The following is a 7,500-nucleotide window of genomic DNA, read 5'->3' as shown; positions in this document are numbered from 1 at the left end:
CCGGGCCCCGCCCGGCCGGGCGCTTAGCGCCGGGGGACGCCCCTTGGCTTCACCCGGCCCCGCCCGGCCGGGCGCTTAGCGCCGGGCCACGCCGGTTGGCTTCGCCCGGCTCCGCCCGGCCTAACGCTTAGCGCCGGGGGACGCCCCTTGGCTTCACCCGGCCCCGCCCGGCCGGGCGCTCAGCGCCGGGCCACGCCGGTTGGCTTCGCCCGGCCCCGCTCGGCCTAACGCTTAGCGCCGGGGTAGACCTGGTTGCTTCGCCCGGCCCCGCCCGGCTGGGCGCTTAGCGCCGGGGGACGCCCCTTGGCTTCACCCGGCCCCGCCCGGCCGGGCGCTCAGCGCCGGGCCACGCCGGTTGGCTTCGCCCGGCCCCGCTCGGCCTAACGCTTAGCGCCGGGGTGGACCTGGTTGCTTCGCCCGGCCCCGCCCGGCTGGGCGCTCAGCGCCGGGGGACGCCCCTTGGCTTCACCCGGCCCCGCCCGGCCTAACGCTTAGCGCCGGGGGACGCCCCTTGGCTTCACCCGGCCCCGCCCGGCCGGGCGCGCAGCGCCGGGCCACGCCGGTTGGCTTCGCCCGGCCCCGCCCGGCCTAACGCTTAGCGCCGGGGTAGACCTGGTTGCTTCGCCCGGCCCCGCCCGGCTGGGCGCTCAGCGCCGGGGGACGCCCCTTGGCTTCACCCGGCCCCGCCCGGCCTAACGCTTAGCGCCGGGGGACGCCCCTTGGCTTCACCCGGCCCCGCCCGGCCGGGCGCGCAGCGCCGGGCCACGCTGGTTGGCTTCGCCCGGCCCCGCTCGGCCTAACGCTTAGCGCCGGGGTAGACCTGGTTGCTTCGCCCGGTTCCGCCCGGCTGGGCGCTTAGCGCCGGCGGACACCTGTTGGCTTCTCCGGCTCCGCCCAGCCGGGTGCTTAACGCCGGCCGACGCTTGTTGGCTTTGCCAGGCCCCGCCCGGCCGGGCGCTTAGCGCCGGGCCACGCCTCTTGGCTTCGCCATGCCCCGCCCGGCTGGGCGCTTAGCACCGGGCGACGCCTGTTGGCTTCCCCCGTCCGGCCCTATGGGTTTGCCGTGTAGCTCTGGGCAGACCTCCTTCTCCAGGCCCCGCTTGGAACCCTAGTCACATGAGCGGCCCGTAGATTTGTTTCCTTTGTAGATTTCTCCTCCTGGAGCTCGGGGCCTGCCCCCTGCCCACCTCCCCTCCCCCCCACCCCCCCAATGTGGGTGGACCCGGCCTCCCCTCCTGGTGCTGGGGAGACCAGGTCTCGTCGATCGGACCCGCAGCCCCGGGACCCAGTCCAGGCCCGCGAGCACGTCTTGGGCGGCCAGCCCGCACGTCTGGCAGCCCCGCACGCACCCGCCACACACGGCAGCTCGCACGCGCTGGTCCCCCCCTCCCCCCCCCCCGCCCCGAAAGCTGGGACGTGAAGGCGAGTGACTTTCGGTCCCAGACGGCGGCGTCCCTTCTGGCTCCATGCCTGAGCGGCCGTCAGCGTCACCCCCTGCCGCGCGCTTCCCCAGCTCCAGCCCGCCCTGTCGCCACCCTGCCTGCAGCCCGCTCCCCATGCCACTGCCGGAGAGGGAAGGAGGGACTCTTTAGGAGCCGGCGGCGTTCCCGCCGCCTCCGTGCCAAAACGGCCAGCAGCATCCGCTCTCTAAGCCCGGCTCCCGGCCCTCGAAAGCCTGCCGTGCCCTTGCCCCACCTCCCACCTTGATTTCTGCATCTCTCACTCCCTCATCCGCCCGCCTCGCTTCCGTCCTGCCGCAGGCTTGACCGGGGCTGGGGGTAGGCAGGAAGGAACGCCATCGAACCGAGAGGCTCAGAGCGACCTGAACAGGATGCTTCTTCAAAAAGAGACAGTGCCAAGCATCCCGCCACCACCTCCAGACTGTCGCTGGCCCTACTTCTGCACCAGGCTCTCGGCCTGCTCGCCGAACACCCTGGCTGCCTCGGCACCCAAGTCCTCGCCCCCCTGCTGCTGCCGTCGCCGCCGTCCGAACTGGCTGATGGGACCCTGGGCAGGGGCGAGAAAAGTCTGAGGGTGGCGCCAGGGAGGCAGATGGTGGAGAGCAGGAGTGCCCCCAACCCTCGAGAGACAGGGCGACGGGAGGGAGGGGGACGGAGCGCATCTGCGGCAAGTGTGCGCGTCCATGCGCAGGCGTGCCTATGTCTGTGTGTGTCTGTCTGTGTCGATGAGTGTGCAGCTGTGGCCGTCCGCGGCAAAAAGAGAGGGGGGCGGCGGGGCTGTGAGTGGGTCTGAGAGTCCCTGTGTCTGCCTATCTCTCCGTGTGAACATGGGCCGGGGGCCGCCCGCTCCCTGCCAGCATCGGGCGCCTCGGCGCGGCGCCCCCGCGGCCCGCCGGAGCGGCGGCGGGGGCCGGGGACCTCGGCGGACCCTGAAAGAACCGGCCCGAAGGCGGCCGCCCGGCCCCGGCCCCGGCCCCGGCCCCGGCCGCCGGCCCCGGCCCCGGCCCCGGCCCCGGCCGCCGGCCCCGGCCCCGGCCCGGGCCCCCGCCCCGGCCCTCGCCGGCGGGCGGGGCTCGTCCCGCCGGGGCTCGCCCGCTGCCTGCCGGCCTCGGGCACCGGGGCGCGGCGCCCCCGCGGCCCCCCGAAGCGGCGGCGGGAGACGGGGACCTCGGCGGACCCCGAAAGAACCGGCCCGAAGGCGGCCGCCCGGTCCCCCCGGCCTCGGCCCCGGCCCCTCCTGGTGGGCGGGGCCAGTCGCGCCGGCGGCCATCGGCTTCGTTCCCTGTTCCTATGCACCTGCTTCCCCTCCCCGCTGTCTCCCTAGAGGTGCTCTGCTCTGGTGGGGCTGGGCGTGGTGCCCGGGGTGGGGTGGGGAGGGGCGTCCGTTTTGGTGCGTCAATGTGTGTGGGCTGGCCGAGCTAAGGGCACACGATCCTCCCGAGCGTGGCCGGCTGTGGTGTGGGCGCCCAAGAAAACGGAGTAAAATTCGCAAAGAATTTTTTTTTTCCCCAGGAAACTTCCTTGTTCCTAGCAGAAGAAAGATGTACTCGTTCAAAAATTAAAGGTTGAGTTTTGTCGAAAATACGTATTGGTCTTGAAACCGGGTTCTCAGGCGGGACAGGGCTGCTAGAGCCATACGGTTCCGGGGCGTTCCGGGGCTGTGGGGTTCCCCCGGCTCAGGGATGGCAGGAGGATGCCTTGTCTCCGGGGTCGGCTGCGGCCACCAGCGGTTGCCGGAGCCGTCAGCGTACTGTCCCGGCAGCGTCCGGCCAGAGGGCGAACAGGTCTACCCGGATCCGGGCTCGGCCGCGGCCGCCGGCCGTGCCACGAAACCGCCCGCGTGGCTCCCCTGGCGGCGCCCGGTCTCGGCGTGAACAGGTCTACCCGGCCCGGGGACGGCTCCGGGCGGACAGGTCTACCCGGATCCGGGCCCGGCCGCGGCCGCCGCCCGGCCCTCGCCGGCGGGCGGGGCTCGTCCCGCCGGGGCTCGCCCGCTGCCTGCCGGCCTCGGGCACCTGGGCGCGGCGCCCCCGCGGCCCCCCGAAGCGGCGGCGGGAGACGGGGACCTCGGCGGACCCCGAAAGAACCGGCCCGAAGGCGGCCGCCCGGTCCCCCCGGCCTCGGCCCCGGCCCCTCCTGGTGGGCGGGGCCAGTCGCGCCGGCGGCCATCGGCTTCGTTCCCTGTTCCTATGCACCTGCTTCCCCTCCCCGCTGTCTCCCTAGAGGTGCTCTGCTCTGGTGGGGCTGGGCGTGGTGCCCGGGGTGGGGTGGGGAGGGGCGTCCGTTTTGGTGCGTCAATGTGTGTGGGCTGGCCGAGCTAAGGGCACACGATCCTCCCGAGCGTGGCCGGCTGTGGTGTGGGCGCCCAAGAAAACGGAGTAAAATTCGCAAAGAATTTTTTTTTTCCCCAGGAAACTTCCTTGTTCCTAGCAGAAGAAAGATGTACTCGTTCAAAAATTAAAGGTTGAGTTTTGTCGAAAATACGTATTGGTCTTGAAACCGGGTTCTCAGGCGGGACAGGGCTGCTAGAGCCATACGGTTCCGGGGCGTTCCGGGGCTGTGGGGTTCCCCCGGCTCAGGGATGGCAGGAGGATGCCTTGTCTCCGGGGTCGGCTGCGGCCACCAGCGGTTGCCGGAGCCGTCAGCGTACTGTCCCGGCAGCGTCCGGCCAGAGGGCGAACAGGTCTACCCGGATCCGGGCTCGGCCGCGGCCGCCGGCCGTGCCACGAAACCGCCCGCGTGGCTCCCCTGGCGGCGCCCGGTCTCGGCGTGAACAGGTCTACCCGGCCCGGGGACGGCTCCGGGCGGACAGGTCTACCCGGATCCGGGCCCGGCCCCGGCCGCCGCCCGGCCCTCGCCGGCGGGCGGGGCTCGTCCCGCCGGGGCTCGCCCGCTGCCTGCCGGCCTCGGGCACCTGGGCGCGGCGCCCCCGCGGCCCCCCGAAGCGGCGGCGGGAGACGGGGACCTCGGCGGACCCCGAAAGAACCGGCCCGAAGGCGGCCGCCCGGTCCCCCCGGCCTCGGCCCCGGCCCCTCCTGGTGGGCGGGGCCAGTCGCGCCGGCGGCCATCGGCTTCGTTCCCTGTTCCTATGCACCTGCTTCCCCTCCCCGCTGTCTCCCTAGAGGTGCTCTGCTCTGGTGGGGCTGGGCGTGGTGCCCGGGGTGGGGTGGGGAGGGGCGTCCGTTTTGGTGCGTCAATGTGTGTGGGCTGGCCGAGCTAAGGGCACACGATCCTCCCGAGCGTGGCCGGCTGTGGTGTGGGCGCCCAAGAAAACGGAGTAAAATTCGCAAAGAATTTTTTTTTTCCCCAGGAAACTTCCTTGTTCCTAGCAGAAGAAAGATGTACTCGTTCAAAAATTAAAGGTTGAGTTTTGTCGAAAATACGTATTGGTCTTGAAACCGGGTTCTCAGGCGGGACAGGGCTGCTAGAGCCATACGGTTCCGGGGCGTTCCGGGGCTGTGGGGTTCCCCCGGCTCAGGGATGGCAGGAGGATGCCTTGTCTCCGGGGTCGGCTGCGGCCACCAGCGGTTGCCGGAGCCGTCAGCGTACTGTCCCGGCAGCGTCCGGCCAGAGGGCGAACAGGTCTACCCGGATCCGGGCTCGGCCGCGGCCGCCGGCCGTGCCACGAAACTGCCCGCGTGGCTCCCCTGGCGGCGCCCGGTCTCGGCGTGAACAGGTCTACCCGGCCCGGGGAAGGCTCCGGGCGGACAGGTCTACCCGGATCCGGGCCCGGCCGCGGCCGCCGGCCGCGCCCCGAAACCGTCGGCGTGGCGCCGCGGTGGTGCCCGGTCGCGGGGCGAACAGGTCTACCCAGCTCCGGCGGGACTTAGGCAAATTTCGGCAGGGGCCGGGTAGACCTGTTGCCCCACCCGTCCTGGAAGTTCACCAAGGGGTCGCTGTTTCTGGCTGCCTCCAGTTGCGTCATGGTAGGAGGCGGCGTGCGCCAGCGCACCGCCCCGGTCAAGTACGATTGGTTCTCTTGGAGGCGTCCGGGGCCTTGGACTCGTCTGTCCGTATTATGGGAGCGGGTGATGGGCCGTGTCCCCGCAGGCTGGCGGTGCCTGTGTCGAAGGTCGAGAGCGGCGGCCGCGCGCGCGGTTGCCAGAACGAAGAGTGTCGAATAAGCGGGATATGAGTCGCGTGGCTTTTATCCTGGTTTCACAGCCCCAGTTGATGGGAAAGGCCGAAAAAGAGAGAGACTGTGTGAGCCGCTTGTCGGCCTAGGTGGGGTGGCGAGAGACCCGTGAGTGTATCCTCCCTCCGACCCTGGCGGCTGCCGACTCCGTGCAGGGGGGCCGCAGGGGAAAGTCCGGTGGTGGCCGAGGCGGCGGCGCCTCGTTCCTTTTCTGCCCGGCCTTAAGCCGGTGCCCGCTCGGCGGGCTCGGTTTTCGGCTGTCAGTCTGGTGCGGTGGCTGGCAGCCGGTGGGGTGGACGCGGCCGGGGCGCGCTCTGTTTCGCGGAGCCCCGACGGGGCTTTTCCCGGCCCTTCCCTGAGAGCTCCGAGGATGGGCCCAGTTGGCCGAGGTGGCGGCGCCCCGTTCCCGGCTCCCGACCTGTGCTTGGTGTGTCGGCGGTGCCACGGGGACGCTCCGGTGGGGCGTGCGGCCTTGCCTCCGGCCTCGCCCGGTTGGCCGAGGGGCTCGGTGACGGGAGTCGCCCGATGTTGTGGCGGGGCGGCGGCGCCTCGCCCCCCCCCCCGCTGTGTGTTGAAGTCGTCCCCCTTCCTCGGCCCTAAGCTGGGGAACCCGCGTAGCGGGCGGGAAGGTCTCAGGGGCGGCGGCCGGCCTGCGGTGGCCGGCTGCCGAGAGCGGACCGGAAGCCCGACAAGAGAGAGCCCTGTGAGAATGCTTGCCGGCGAGGCGGCGGCGCCTCGCCCTTCCTTGTTTTCGGCCGGCATCGACTGAGCCGCGACGCTGGGGCGGCCCGTGGTGTCGGGCCTGTCCCGGCTGCCGTGGTTGCCGGTGGGCTGGGTTGCGAGAAGGTCCGCTGTTTCAGGCGTGTGTGCCGGCTTGTGCGGTTGCACTGGGGGGGTGCCTGCCCCGGCCTTACGCTGTTTGTTTTTTTTTTTTTTCTCGCGGCCTTAAGCCGCCGCGGCACGACGGAGAAGCGCGGCACAAAGGCGCGCGGGCCACGAACGCCGAAAGGGAGAGAGACGAGAAGGAGGCGTTCTTTGAGAGGTCGTTGGGATTAAAGGGGGGGGGAGTGAGAGGCGCGCGCCTCGCCCCCCAGGCCCGCGGCCCCCGTGGGTAGCACGGGGTTATGTGACGCGCGCTGTCGTGCCTTTTTTTTTTCCCCTCCGCTGTTTGCCGTTCCCCCTGGCTTTTCCGGAGGGAAAGCCGATCGCCGCGAGGCGGGCGAAAGCCGGTGGCCCGTGGGCATGGTCGGTGGCGCTTTCTCGCACGCTCGGAAGGGTTCCGTGGGGCCGGGAGCGTGGCCTGCCGTGGCCTCCTCCCGCCGTGGTCCCGTCCCGATGTTGTCTCGCTAATAAAAGGGAATCGTTGTCCGCAGCCGGGGTTGGGTGGCGGCACCTCCCCGCGCTTTCTCCGCTGTGACCGATGCGAAAGCTCTGCTGCAAAGTGGCGCTCGGGTGCGTCGGGGAGGCTCGGCGGCGCCAAGCCGTGGGGAGGGCCTCTCGGGGACGTGTCCCGCACGCGGAAAAGCAGCCCTGCTGCGTCCGTCTGCCCGCTGCCCGCCTGGAAGCGTGGTGTGGTGCGCGCTTTGGGCTGCCGATGTCCCAGGACCGAGGCCGCGGGGCCTTCTTTCGCTCCTCTTTTCTCGGCTGATCGATGAGGCTTTTCGGGTCGCGTCGGAAAGGGCCCCCGGCGGGCCGGCTCTTCCGGGGCTCTCTGTAATGGGGAAGCCACGGCGGAGTCCGGTGCTCGGGCAGGGCGGTCTCCTTTCCAATTCGCTTCCCGTCGCAGGTGAGGTGTCGCCGCTCCCGCTGCCGGGAGGGCGTCTTTACCGTCCGGGCTGTGTGACGGCCGCGTGGCCCCGCGAGCCCTCAGGTGTCCTTCAAACCATGCGAGGTGTGTGTGCTGGC

The sequence above is a fragment of the Aphelocoma coerulescens genome, unplaced genomic scaffold, assembly GCF_041296385.1.
Source record: "Aphelocoma coerulescens isolate FSJ_1873_10779 unplaced genomic scaffold, UR_Acoe_1.0 HiC_scaffold_237, whole genome shotgun sequence".
NCBI lineage: Eukaryota > Metazoa > Chordata > Aves > Passeriformes > Corvidae > Aphelocoma > Aphelocoma coerulescens.
This window is presented reverse-complemented; position numbering follows the sequence as displayed.